The following is a 13,933-nucleotide window of genomic DNA, read 5'->3' as shown; positions in this document are numbered from 1 at the left end:
CCTTTGAGATCAGAGCTTTATAAAGGCTACTCTTCTGTCTCTGCCAGGAACACAGAGGAGGGGGGTTGGGTGGGGGGCGGGTGGTGATTGGGAGGGTGGGTGGGTTCGGACAAGTTGGGTTAAGGTTTGTAAAGGGCAACACAGCGCCCCTGCCATAGCTGCTGCTTGGCATGCCTCTGTGGTACTTTGTAGCAAGTGCTGAATAATTCATGAGGCATTTCCACATCCCTGTGTTAACTTGAACTTAAATTTCTACCGGGGTGGAGGTGGGGGTGATGCTTGCCTTTCTCCTTCTCTATAAAATCTCCTTTACTTGACTTCCTCATCCCCTTACACACTCTCTCTCTCTGCATCGGGCATTAAGGTAATGGTAACTAACTCCCTCTCTGAGGCCACAGTCATCAGGCCTGGTTAAGTGTAATTACTGGCAATTAAGGTAGCAATGCAGGATGGAGTCAATGGAGCGATAGTGAACGATACAGCATGCTACATTGTTGGTAGCAGAGTAGCTTAAATGTTATAGAGGACAATGGTCTTGTTAGTACCGGAGGAAGATACTCTAATGTACAGTAAAGTGGGCTTGACCCCTCCAGCTGCTGGCTGCTAATGTACAAAAAAATGATTTAAATGATGCACAGCATGGAGCTAAAAGAGAGAAAAAAAGGAAAAGGATTTTATTTGTGCTTAATGAATTTCCAGAGCTAAACCGTGGACTTGATTGCACCTTTTCCCTTGAAGTCAAAGCTATGCAAATATGTGATGTTAAAGCTGGCAGAGAGGATGATGTTTCCCTGCAGCCCGATGAAGGCGTCCTGTGTTTTAACCGTGCTGTTTAAACTGTTGCTTTAAGAGATGGAGCTGTGTTGAGGGAGCTGCAGCCCACTTACTTGCTGCACCTCCATCTTCCTCAGTGACAGTGCTTTTCCAATTATGCCGTCTTTGGGAGGAACACTGCACGTCTGTAGGTGTGTGCAGAACACCCATGCGTGTATGTGCGTGTCCACGTGTGTGATAAATGGCGGGGCAGACGTCAGCAGCCTCATAGAATAGCCTGTAACCCCACACTTCCTCCCAGTGATGGAGATGAGGAAATAATGAGGCCCAGTTCTGGTGTGTGTGTGTGCGTGTGTGTTTGTTTGTTTGTGTGTGAGTAGGTGTAGGGGGATGAGTAGTAATGAATCTCCTCTTCATCGTCTCCCTCAGACAGCAGCGTCTGCCTCAGCCCATCTCCTTTCTAATTCATCTCCCCAGAAAACAGGCAGGCCACAGACCAGTGATCCAAACACCACCACCACCTAGAAATCAGCCATTAGAGTTGGAGGCAAAGCACCAGTGGCATGATGGGAGTTCTTTTGTGGCTTCGTCCTAATGACCTCCTCCTTTTTTTTCTTTTTCTTTGGCTGGACAAGGCACAACCAAGAACAAGCGATGACCTGAATGTTGATTTGGAGGCATTTTCTTGATATAAAAAGTGACCGTATATATTTCTGCTGGATGGGTACAAGGACTCAAGCACTTGTTATTATTCCAGCAGGGTTTCACTCATGCACCTGTTGTTTGTGGCTACAATAGTTCAGCTCAGCTGGTGTTCCCTGCACCTGCACCAAGGACAAAAGAGAAGCAATAACATGCTACGTAGGATTTGTGGTGTTAAATTTACACTAGTTTGATGAACCACATGTGATTTAAGCAAAAGGACTTGTTTCAACTTTAAATTTCTGATTTATTCTGTGTAGGGGTCAACTGATTATCGGCATGGCTGACAATACTTGGCCGTTCATTTGACTGATAACCAATAGAATCAATGTATTTTAGAATGCGCTCCTTTGGCTCTGATGCAGCCGTCTCTCTGCCTGAAGTCACCACTCTTGGCTGTGCAACACTGTCCCGCCCACAGCCCCCACTGAACCCAGATCTGTGTTGTTCTACAAAAATTTAAGGTCTCTTTTTATCCCATATTTTCACAGTGTACAAAAAACAAACAGTAAACTGTATTCAGTCTAATCTCAGGCGTGTTATCCTAAATTTTAACACCATATTTTCATTTTTACTGCAAATACAGTAAGCATTGGTTCTAAACATTAGTTATCGGTTTCCTTGGTTACTAATAATCAGTATCAGCCCTGAAAAAAACATATTGGTCAATCCTTAATGCTGTTGATTGCAAATTACGTGGTAATCAACACAGTACAGATGTCCATACAGTCACTGCTGTTGTGATGTTTAACAACAGAATGTTACATCTACATAACTGAAGTTCCTCTAACAGATGTTAAATAGATGCATTTAAAATTGCACTTGGTTTCCATTGTTGGATTTTGATCTATATTGTAAACGTGAAAGTAGATGATAACGTTCTACAGTAGCTACATGTGCAGCCACTGGAGTTGGATACACATCCCATATTTCTTTTAAATGTGAAAATACTTACAGTGCAAAAGTTTTAGTCCGGTATGAAAAAAGTATGCTTATCCATCATGCATCATGGAGGCGTCCTAGAAGAACTGATGCTGGTTTGAAGGCAAAGGGTGATCACACCAAATATTGATTTGATTTAAATTTCTATTTCACTTTATAATTGGTGAAAATAAATTATTAACACTTCTATTTTTGAAAGCATTCTTAGTTTACAGCATTTTTTCACACCTGCCTAAAACTTTTGCACTGTACTGTAAATTTGCCAGTAATCCAGTATCCCATCATAAGATAATGAGAGTACTTAAATATTTAAATTACAAAAAAAAAAGTCCATCCCTAGTTTCTGCAAATGTCAAATAGTTTATTTTCCAAATGTGACAACAATAATAACTTTACACCATCAGCTGCACACTTGTTAAAGATGATGAAGTGTATCTTAGTGGCTAGAGAGATCTGGTTTGTGTGTTTGTGTGTGCTGGGTGAAAAGGCAATGACTCAACACCTGTTGTGTTGTTTGGACAGCAGGCCGGCCTCCTGTTGGCTGATGCAAGTTTGAGCACTGATGTAATGTCTGATGTCCGCAGAGAGAACAGCGCTGTGTTTCTTTGAAGACGGGACAAAAACTTGGATTTAAAGGATCCTGCCGAATGACGAATCACAGTGAGGTCATACTGCACCGGTGACATCACATTTTTATAAATAATCTGGTCATTAGATCATATTAAACATTGCCCCTCTTCATCAGATATGACATGGGATGACTCTTTCTCACTGCAGGATGTCCCATCGCAGCATAGGAATTACATTATTTTGAGGAGTAATGAGCCTATTTCATAGTGTCTTTAATGCAGGCCTCTAGTGTTCTGTATGATGTAACATTTCATATGATACAATGATTCTCTTTTTCTTTTCCATTGTCTCATATCACCGTTTATAAAAAAAATATCTGTAAAGAACTCTTTCATTTCTTGTCTCCTTGGTCTTCTTTGGGAATACCACACAACCCAAAGCTCTGCATATTTGTTTTAACAATATTCTTCAACTGATTTTTTCCTTAGAACCTTTCAGGAGGTTAATCCTTAGGAGACGTCTTCAAACAACACCTTATCATTCAGTCATGAAATGCTGTTTCGTAAAAGAGCAGAATTCAAGATGAATATCATCATTAAGCATAATGAATTCTCTTATAATTGGATGTTATTGCCCATATCAAAAAAATTCAGGATCAAATATTAACCAGCTGTCAGCACATGTGGTCTTTCCTACAGTGGCCCTGAGAGTTCAGCGCACTGCAGCTGAAGAAAACACAAAGTGATGAAGATGTTTTTCTCAATGGGCTGTGCGTCTGCATGTGTTTTCTTAAGTTGCAGCGCGTCAGGGCCACCGTACTTTCCTCACCCAGAGAGAAAGTGTTTAAAAAACAAAACGGAGATGAGAATGAAATTCAACAAGAGATAATCACATTAGCATACACAACACCATCACACTGCAGCATGTTTGGAGCTCCTGATGTGGAGAAAAACAGAGGCAGGATATGAGGTTGACTCCGCTGCTCTGATTAAGAGCCCCTCCCCAGAGCGAGTCCTTGAAAGAGTAATGGGCAGTCGTGAACTGGCTTTACCTCCATTAACCACACCCGCAAACATTTACATAATGTACACATAATGTGCTGATTCATTCTATCCTGATTCAAACAAGGCTCAGATAACTCACCGTGGCCGTATCACACCATTCATCACGCCGGGTCATTTACATCCAAAAGCACTTAAGAGCCGCTTGCACATATATCTTTGTCTACATACATTATGGGATCTTTTTTTGGAAGATTGTGCAATGCATCACCTGGTATCATGGGATCTGATCACGCCCAGATACTACGGCGATCTTCAGCCATATAAATGTTTCCAGTCCAAGAGCCGATGGCGGAGAAGTCATGAGAGGTTTTTCTGTGAATTCAGTTCTAAGTAGCCTGCTGTTCGTTTATTTCACAGTCCAAACACATAACACCAATCACACCAACAAGACACCAATCATAAGCACCTGTGGCTCGGCACAGCACACCTGTGAGATTTTGGATTTTTTCCAAATGTGGAAGCTTTGTGCTTTGGGCTACAGTAAGAAAGTTTTTTTTTTTTTTGGAGTTCTTAGTAAAAGAAACCAGAGTGTTGGGGGTGCTGTATAGCTCACTGGGTTGAGCAGACACTCTATATGCAGAGGCGACAGCCGTCGATGCAGCCGGCACCGGTTCGATTCCCCTGGTGGCCCTTTGCTCTATGTCATTCCAGCTCTCTCTGCACTTCCCCATTTCCTGTCTCTCTCAACTGTCCTTTCAATTAAAGGCAAAAAGCTCCAAAAAATACGTAAAATTGTATGTGAAGTAGGGTTGGGTGGTAATACGGTAATAAGGTATATCTTAAATCTGTAAGGTAAGATGTATCTCAAAATAGCAACTATATCAGTTTACCGTCGTCATAAAAAAAAAAGCCTGGTATTTTACTGCCTAAATAATGAGTGTATCTCCAGCACCTACATGTGTGTGGTTGAGTTTTTAATTTTACTCCAGTAGAATAATGTTTGATAAAGTTGATGCACGTGACATTGCCACGTGGCGGCTCAGAGATGAGAGAGAGAAAAAGGCGCAAAGTGAGTTACAACTTCTGCAAAAAACTTGGCTAGATTTGAAGCACTATGTTGCCATAGTTACTATGTGTGTCTTGTAGGCTTGTGCCCATGTGTTTTTTTCTTGCCAATGTTATAAAAACACACAGAGACGCTGCTACAGCTGTGCAGCGCCGCATCCGCAGTGATAAGCTGCTCAGCGCTCCGATGGATGTTAGATCTTCTAATGTTGAACTCTTTTTATACAAAGTGCAAACACCCAACGCATTTTGTTATTAGCTATTTGTTGTTAATTGGTAGGCTTTCCCCTTTCTGAACGACATTTTGGTGACTCCGTCTGAACTGTACAAAATGATTTTTAATTGGCCATGGTAATACCATATACCGCGGGAAAATGTGGAGGAGGTTTAACGGAATCAACATTTGGATACCGTCCAACCCTAATGTGAAGTATGTGAGGAATGAATTAGCAATTAAACAGTCTGTGTATACTGTAACATAACCTCCAAACACAAGTGTGCCCCTGCTAACTAGCTCACTTTCTACAATGGCAACAGATCCTTTCTGCAAAGGCCAGATTTATTATTTGTTTGTGGGCGTCACTTGGCATCCTTACTCATAACTACCACTTGCACTGTGTAGAAATTTCCCACAGTATCCATGGTAGCTCAAAGCAATAATAAAATAGTATAATTTTTTAATATATTTTCTTTGTTTCTATAACTGACTACTAGCAACGAGCTGTAGTATCAAAAACTGTTGTGAATTTTGAGAAGTGAGTGGGTAAATCTGCTGCTGTTTACTAAAGGAGGGTGGGGGTTGGTGAAATTCCCCATAGTTGTGAATGGGAGCGCTGCCCATAGGCCCTGGGCTGTGTCCAGCTCATAGTGCATGTGGGAATAGGCCTCATTAACAGGATACGCATGCAGGTAAAAGATGATGGACCAATGGATGGATCATCTGTTCTTTTATTCATTAGTCAAAGTAAAAGCCTAATATGACTAGAGGAAGGTCTCGGTCATAACTCAACATATTGAACTCGCCTCTAGTACCTGCTTCATCCAAATGAACCCCGCTAATCGATTGGCTCCCCTGAGATCAATAACACCACACACTGACATCTGCATATATCCAAATACACAGCCTCTCCAGGGTGTACAAATGCAAGCACAGAATTCAAATACGACTGACAGAGGGATACCGGAGTTAACAGAGTCTGCACAAGTGCCAGTCAAATCACCATAGCCTATGAGTTGGTGTTTTCTTCAACTGTCTCCCTTCTCCTGCTCTGCACACACATTTGCTCAGGCGCCTTGCAGCAGGGCGGCACGAATTGTACACCTGATGAGATAAGAAGCGGCAGTTATACTGACCGACTGGATAAAGCAAAGCCTTGCACGGCCGCTAAACAAACACCATCAGCTGCTGTTTGGTCTCCGAGCTCCTTCATGAACTCCATCGATGGAAGGCAAACATAAAGCAGGACACACTTCCCCGAGTCGTCCTCGCACCGCACGCCGCTGCACAGCGTTACGCAGCTGAGGAGGCGTGTGCCAAGACAACTTAAGCCTTTGACATGTGTGTGTGAGTCAGGACCTCACTGGTGGAGAGTGTGTTCATGCATAAGCATGTGCTTGAACCCAGTGGGCAGCCTCTATTTTTGTTTCCCCCCCTCCTCGCACGCATGAGCGCACAAAGAAATGGACACACACATTCACACGTCTCGAATCTAGATGAATGCTGCTGTTGCCAAAAAAAAAAGAAAGAAAAAGATTTCAGCTCAGACTCCCGTCCATGTGCTGACAAACACACACAAACACACAGTATCCTCATTAAAATTCTCTGGCTTGTGCAGCAGCAGCAGTGTGGACTAAGGGCTGTGTAAGTCCCTACACAGATAACACACAGAAAGCAGACTATTGTCTTATTTTAATCCTTCTTTTGAAGGCACGTAGTGAGAAATATCAGGGACGAGGGACGATGTATGGGAAGGCTTCAGTAGGAACGATATCTACAGTCCAGTGGGTTGTTTCTCACAATATATGCGCCACCTCATTCTCACTATTTCACATCCGCTGACAAACTGGTGCTGGCTGCCTGGGCGGACAGCATTAATATCATCCGTGCAACATTAGCATATGGGAAAAAAATGGTACAAACGGTTTTCTTTTCCTGTTAAAAACAACAACAAAAAAACTTGGGTACATGTTGTTGTTCAATCTGTTGTTTCTCTGTGCTCTCAATTTATTCAGAGTCGCCAGGATTGTTCAGTCCATTTTAAAGCAAGTCCTTTATCACAACCTGTACAGTAAACGCTGACCTGAACTGCGCAGGGTTTAAGGCGCAGCAATTTGTTTTCCATTTCTCCATCAGCTGAAATCATTCTGTTTCACCGCCAGCTCATTCGACCACCTGTATGTTTGAGTGCCAATAATTGACTTGAATTGTGTCGGATTGGATTGTTTGCCAGTAATAAAAATAATAATAATAAAAAAACTACATGCAGAGTGCAACTGTACGAAGGAGTATTAGGGCCAACCAAAAAAAAAAAAAAAAGCCAGCCAAAAAAAAAAAAATCGGGGAAAAGGGGGAAAAAGCAGGCAAAAAAAAAAAATCGGCCCAAGAAAAAAAAAAAATCAGCCAAAAAGAAAAAAACTCCGGCACAAAAAAAAAAAAGCCAGGCGAAAAAAAAAAAAAATCCAGCACCAAAAAAAAAAAAAAAAAAAACAGGCAAAAAAAAAAAAATCCAGCACAAAAAAAAAAAAACCAGGCGAAAAAAAAAAAAAAAAGGAGAGGCTTGACCACGTACCACAACAAAGCGACAAGCGACCGACTGCTCTATGACAGCAGCAGAGTGACAGACAGGCTCTTGTAGTAGTATTTGTAAATACTACAAGTACTACAGGAGAGGAGGAGAGGAGATAGGTCTATCCTGTATAGTATTTGTATTTGTAAATACTACAGGAGGAGGCAGAGACCTGGATCACGGTGGTCTAGTCACGGAGGTGTCTCCAGTTAACGTTTAGTCACGCTAAACGTTAGCTCATATAACGTCTCTATGTAACTTATAAATGATTGTGTGTGTGTGTTTGTGTGGGGGGCAGCCATAGATATGGGGGACAGCAATGAAGAACATGCATTGCTGATTGCTGTACGTTAGCAGCAGGGGTTGGTCGATTCTGGCCTACCGCTTAAGTTTTCTTGTTTTCATTGTCATACTCCGGCATTGAGTCAAAGTTAATCGGCTTTATTGTTCACTTTTATGGCGCTGCAGAGTTTGGCAGCCTGTCTGTCACTCTGCTGCTGTCATAGAGCAGTCAGTCGCTTGTCGCTTTGTTGTGGTACGTGGTCAAGCCTCTGCATTTTTTTTTTTTTTTCGCCTGTTTTTTTTTTTTTTTTGTGCTGGATTTTTTTTTTCGCCTGTTTTTTTTTTTTTTCGTGCTGGATTTTTTTTTTTTTGCCTGTTTTTTTTTTTTTTTTTGGTGCTGGATTTTTTTTTTTTGGCTGATTTTTTTTTTTTCTTGGGCCGATTTTTTTTTTGCCTGCTTTTTCCCCCTTTTCCCCGTTTTTTTTTTTTTTTTGGCTGGCTTTTTTTTTTTTTTTTGGTTGGCCCTAATACTCCTTCGTACAACTGCTTATTATTTTTGGTATTGATTAATATGTGAATTATTTGACAAATACAATGAACAATTAGTAAAAATGCCTGCCACAGCTTCCCAGACACGGAGGTGACATCTTCTAATCGCCTGTTTTGTCAGACCAGCAGTCGAAAATCATAGAAAAAGGCAGAAAAGCTGCAAATCCTCACATTAGTGAAAATGAAAACAACAAATGTTTGCCAGTTTGCTCGCTGCAGGACTTACTCCATTATCAAATTTCGTGCTGATTCAATTTCTGTTGATTTGGTTAATCAACTAATCACACCAGCACTAATTAACCTAATCACACTCTCAACAGTATGTGCTTTGAAAACTTTCATCCATTAGCGGTTCACTGTAAACAGGAACGTTCCACCCCATCAAACTCCGTCCTAACCGTTCATTTTTTTTGGTTTGTCTCTTGGGTGGGACAGTCTCCTTCAGGTATATTGTGTCAGCGATGGTCAATGAACTCTGAGCATGCAATATGCCGCCCCACTCCCCCTGCAGAACTCTAAAGCCCTCCTCAATCAGTCACTCAGTGAAACATTAGATGCTGCAGCAAAATGAATGCAGCTAAAATTAAATGAAAACACTGAAAAGACTCCCCTGCAGGAAAAAGAAGGGAGCATCTTAAGCTTAAAATCGATCAGTGCAGGAGTTGGGCAAGGTTCTTTATTAACTTTGCAGAGGACTTTCCCCACAGACCTAACCGCAGACAAACACAACTGAGGTGTCAGCAGGTATAAAATGTGCTTAGATGGACTTCTGAGCTTTGTAAATACGTTAGCTTTGAGCTGGCTGTATAGCTAATATCAGCTCCTCTGGGCTGCAGAGGTCAGTTATTACCGTTAATTATCCTTCCGGAAAGCAGCAAACTTTTCACTCTGTGCGGCCCGTATCTGTTTGTCTTTATGTCTACCTTCCAACTTTCACCCTTTCTTAGCGCCTTTAATTTCACTGAAACACAGTCAGAGAGGCTGCATCTATGACTGTTTTCCCCTCAACAAACACAATTTCAGCTAAATCACATTGCAAATATGAATAAAAGCTTGAGCATCTATTTTCAAAATTGAAAACAAGACCCTTAATTCATGAAAGAAGAAGAAGAAAAAGCAAATAACAGGTCTCACAGGCAGAGACTGTAGCAGGATCATTCAGGTATTAATGTAAAACATGCTGGCTGCTCTAATTATGCATGTATTATCATCTCTTTGCAGTAATGGCGCAGTCTATTACACTGCTTGCGTTATTTCTTGGATGTTAACAAAGGAATATGAACAGATATGTCTGGAAGAGACAACAAACGTGATTGAAGGTGTTGTTGTTGGGAGGTCCAGCTCCAAAACACCAGGTTTAGTACTAATTAAAAATCGTAGCTGCAAACCACTAAAAATAGCACCGACTGCAGAGGCCCATCAATTAAACTCACCCTCGGGGGACAGTTATAACATTGCTCAGGAGGAATGATGTGCTTCTGCTGGATGTGCAACATAGCACAGTGCCAGCTAATGAAATACGCACGCACGCAAAAACACACCCACACACATACACTGTTTTACAAGGCCAGATGCAAGGACAACATTGGGATAACAATTTGCTGTTAACCCTTACATACTGTTTAAATTTGATACCTTCACAGTATGGTTCGGGTCAATTTTGACCCGGACCAAGAATTCCCTCATAGTAAGTGTCTATATTGAATTTTAAACTACAGATCTATTTAGAATGTTTAAATAGCCTATGACACATAAATTAATGTATGATTAAGTGTTTAAAAAAAATTCAGAGAGCAGGGAGAGTGCATTTTTTAAGTTTTACAACACTCGTTTTTGGAGAAAAACTTCTACTATTACACAGTATTACATCCTGTTCTACATAAGACAAAAACACATAAAAGCCACAATGATTTAAATATATTTCATTTAATTTTAAAATGGCATGAACATTGTGGAACTGTTGGAATTCATAATATGACCATGTTTAACCATTGCAACCATTACGTGCTATATGTTATAAGGTAGATGCTATATCATAAGAAATCATAATTATCAATATTAATTCAACATTTACCACTTAGAACACAAAAACATTAAATAATAAAATTCTTATTATAAAAAAAGCACTCTCCCTGCTTTATACATAATATGGTTTTCTTTGGCATTGTCTTCCTGCTCTGACACATCCTCCACCAAATCACTATCAACCTCCTCCTTTTGGAAGATCAGATAAAGGGCCTGTTGTACCAAGTCTTGCTGCCATGATGTCAGTCACTGAAATGGCAGCTCAGGAACCTCTATGTCATGACCCCCCACCACCACCCTCCCAACGCAAATTGATTCAAATTTGTTACTTTATAGATGATTTTATTACAGTGCAGGTGCAGGTGCTTGCAGGTGCAGATCTCGTGTCTGTGTCAAGGCACCCCTTGACCTCAGATGACCTCTGTTCCATTTGTGCACCATACTGTATGATCACCACTATGCTGTTTTACTATATCACTGTTTCAAAGTTCCCCCATGCCCCCTCAAAGACCAGCAGGTGTCTGTCTCTGTGGGAACCTGGGCAAATGTGGTGGGAACACAGGCAGTTCTCGTGACAGTGTCGAAGTCCCCCTTGAACTCTGTTTCTGTCACCACTGTCCCATAAATTATACACACAAACATGGCCTGTACAGTTCCACAGCTTCAAGATTCCCTAAAACCACAATTTTCCTTGATTTGACCCACACTGGTGGATCTAAAATCCATCTAAACAGATACGGGTCAAATTTGACCCGAAACAGCCTCAGTGTTTAAAAATGTGTAGCACCTGTTCAAAAGTATACAATTTAAAAATATTTTCATTTTTGTGTATTTTGGGTCACTTTAGGAAAAGTCATAAAATTTCAGCCTAAAAGAATGATGTTTAGGGTATTTTTTCTGCTGTCAAATGTCAAAACGGGTCAAATTTGACCCAAACAGTATGTAAGGGTTAAATATTAATCTTGATTTTTATTCTTATTATATACTATAATATCATTGCACAGACTGCACAGGATAACTGGTGTCACCATATAACATTACGACTGCATTACTGTTATAGTTTGTTTATATTATGTTACTTTATAGACTATCAACCTCTTTTCTTATCCACTTATATATTCCATAGTATTCTACATTGTATTCACTAAATTGTACTTCTCTATACAAAAATATCATCACTTAAATAGTTACACATTGGCTCATAAAGTCCGAATGTATATATTGCATATAGCCTGATGTTATCATAGCTCTCTCTCTCTCTACATATATACATATATGTACACATATATATGTGTGTGTGTGTGTGTGTGTGTGTGTGTGTGTGTGTGTGTGTGTGTGTGTGTGTGTGTGTGTGTGTGTGTGTGTGTTTACCGGTATGTGTATACAGTATATATATGCAGTATGTATATATAAGAGCACTGAAGTTTATTCAGTTGTGCTCCACTTAGACATGATTTTAACTTTGTCTTAAACTGCATGAAAACTCTGACCTCAAAATGCCAGATGATGCTGCTCATTGAGGAACCACACTCTGTGATTATCCTCAGGTTCTGTCTCCGGTGTCTTATCTGGCTTCATTTCCACATCTGCTCCTGCAGCTCTTTAGTGCAGTCAAGGTGAAACGGTGCACAGAGGGAACAAGGCTCTGACTGTCAGCTGCTGAGCAGCGTTCAGCCTCTGCTCTACTGCTCCACTAAGGCCTTCCACAAGCTTTTCTAAACAAGTTTCAATTCCACGACCTCTGCCCGTGTCAGTCCAAATGAACAGGTACAAGGATGTGGCTCACACACCGACAGGCAGGACAGAGGACAGAGGAGAGGAGACAGGAGGAAATAAGAGTAGATGTTATTATTAAAAAATGCATCAAATGAAATGTAGGTTTTACTAGAAGGGTGACATGGACTGGAAGCAGCTCAAGTGCATCTTGTTTAGTTCTGAAATGTTCTGCTCCACTACCTCCTCCTTTCCTCTGTGACTGAAATTGGATGTTTGGCAACAAATTAAGGGCAGAGGGGCCATCAATTTTCAATTTTTTTCATTTGCGGCTTGGCATCAAAAAGAAAGCAGAGACTGAGAGCGTGCTATTGAGGGAGCAAAGACTGAAGCAGAAGTGAAAAATTAAGGAGGCGGCTTAGAGATCTTTCAAAGGCATTGAACACATGATTTGAAATCTCAGGAGACTTTCTTAAAACTGAAACAGCAAGACTCGAGATAAATAAAATCTGCACTTAATATGACTGATTATCATTACGCATACACACACTGAATCTGACTGAGTGCACAAACAGCCAGAGAGAGCTGGGCTGAAAGCTCTCCGAGGGTCCAGCTGTGATGAAAGGGCAGCAGCTCCTCCGTCTCGCCGCTCTTCGACCACTCGCGAGGTGAAATAGCACAATCAATTCCAAATCAATAAAAACAATAACACTAAATCACCTTTTCCTTTGAAGAATGCCAATGAACCTTCCCTATCTGTCATGCAGATACTTTAAAAATAGAGAGACTGCACTTACAGTCGATGGCTATGTCAGGATAATAAAAGCGTTTTAGCTTAATTAACATTCTCAGGAGAGTGTAGGGGTCTCTTCGGATGCACTATCTCCGAATAACTACGTTTTCATTTACAGCAGAAATATGGAACGTTGCTGTATTGGCCTGTACGCATCCATGTTGCTTTATGCTGATCAGCACTAATCGCCTGAGCTGCAGCTGCGTTCACATTCATCTAACAAATGATTCAATGTAAAACATTTTAGAGTAATATTAATGCTAGATGTAGGGCATAATATATTGTAGCGAGTCTGATTTAAAGGAGACATATTCTGCCCCTTTTCCACAAATTCAAATAGTTCCCATGTGTCTTAAAGACATGTCTGTGACATGCTTTGGTCAAAATACCCCAAGGTAAAAACATCACAGCTCTTTTCATCCTCTCAAAACAGCCCTGTTCAGAACGGCTGGTTTCAGTGTCTGTCCCTTTAAATGCTAATTAACAACTGCTTGCCCTGCCCTGCTCCTTCTACTGGTACCAGGTAGGGGTGGGATTATGCAAATCCAAAAACTAGTTACATCACTGCCAGACAACCGAGGGAACAGTTCGTAAAACCACATGGATTTCAACCTAGGGAGCCTGAAAATTAAAGATTTTTTTTGTCAATTCTCACGTTTTGGGGGCCAGAAGGCATGACAAACACCTAATAGTATGTTAAAGAGCTGTTAAAGTGGTATTCCCATGAT

At 40.9% G+C, this 13,933-nt stretch overlaps 1 protein-coding gene across 1 annotated transcript in view; it reads right to left on the bottom strand.

The window, feature by feature from the left end:
- The window catches only part of LOC311007603 (MAM domain-containing glycosylphosphatidylinositol anchor protein 2), a gene marked incomplete at its 3' end in the record, with an annotated part of 194,251 nt that overhangs the window by 104,162 nt on the left and 76,156 nt on the right, over positions 1–13,933 (bottom strand). The gene's annotated exons all lie outside the window — the stretch shown is intronic.

The sequence above is a fragment of the Trachurus trachurus genome, assembly GCF_905171665.1.
Source record: "Trachurus trachurus genome assembly, chromosome: 24".
Lineage (NCBI taxonomy): Eukaryota > Metazoa > Chordata > Actinopteri > Carangiformes > Carangidae > Trachurus > Trachurus trachurus.
This window is presented reverse-complemented; position numbering and strand designations above follow the sequence as displayed.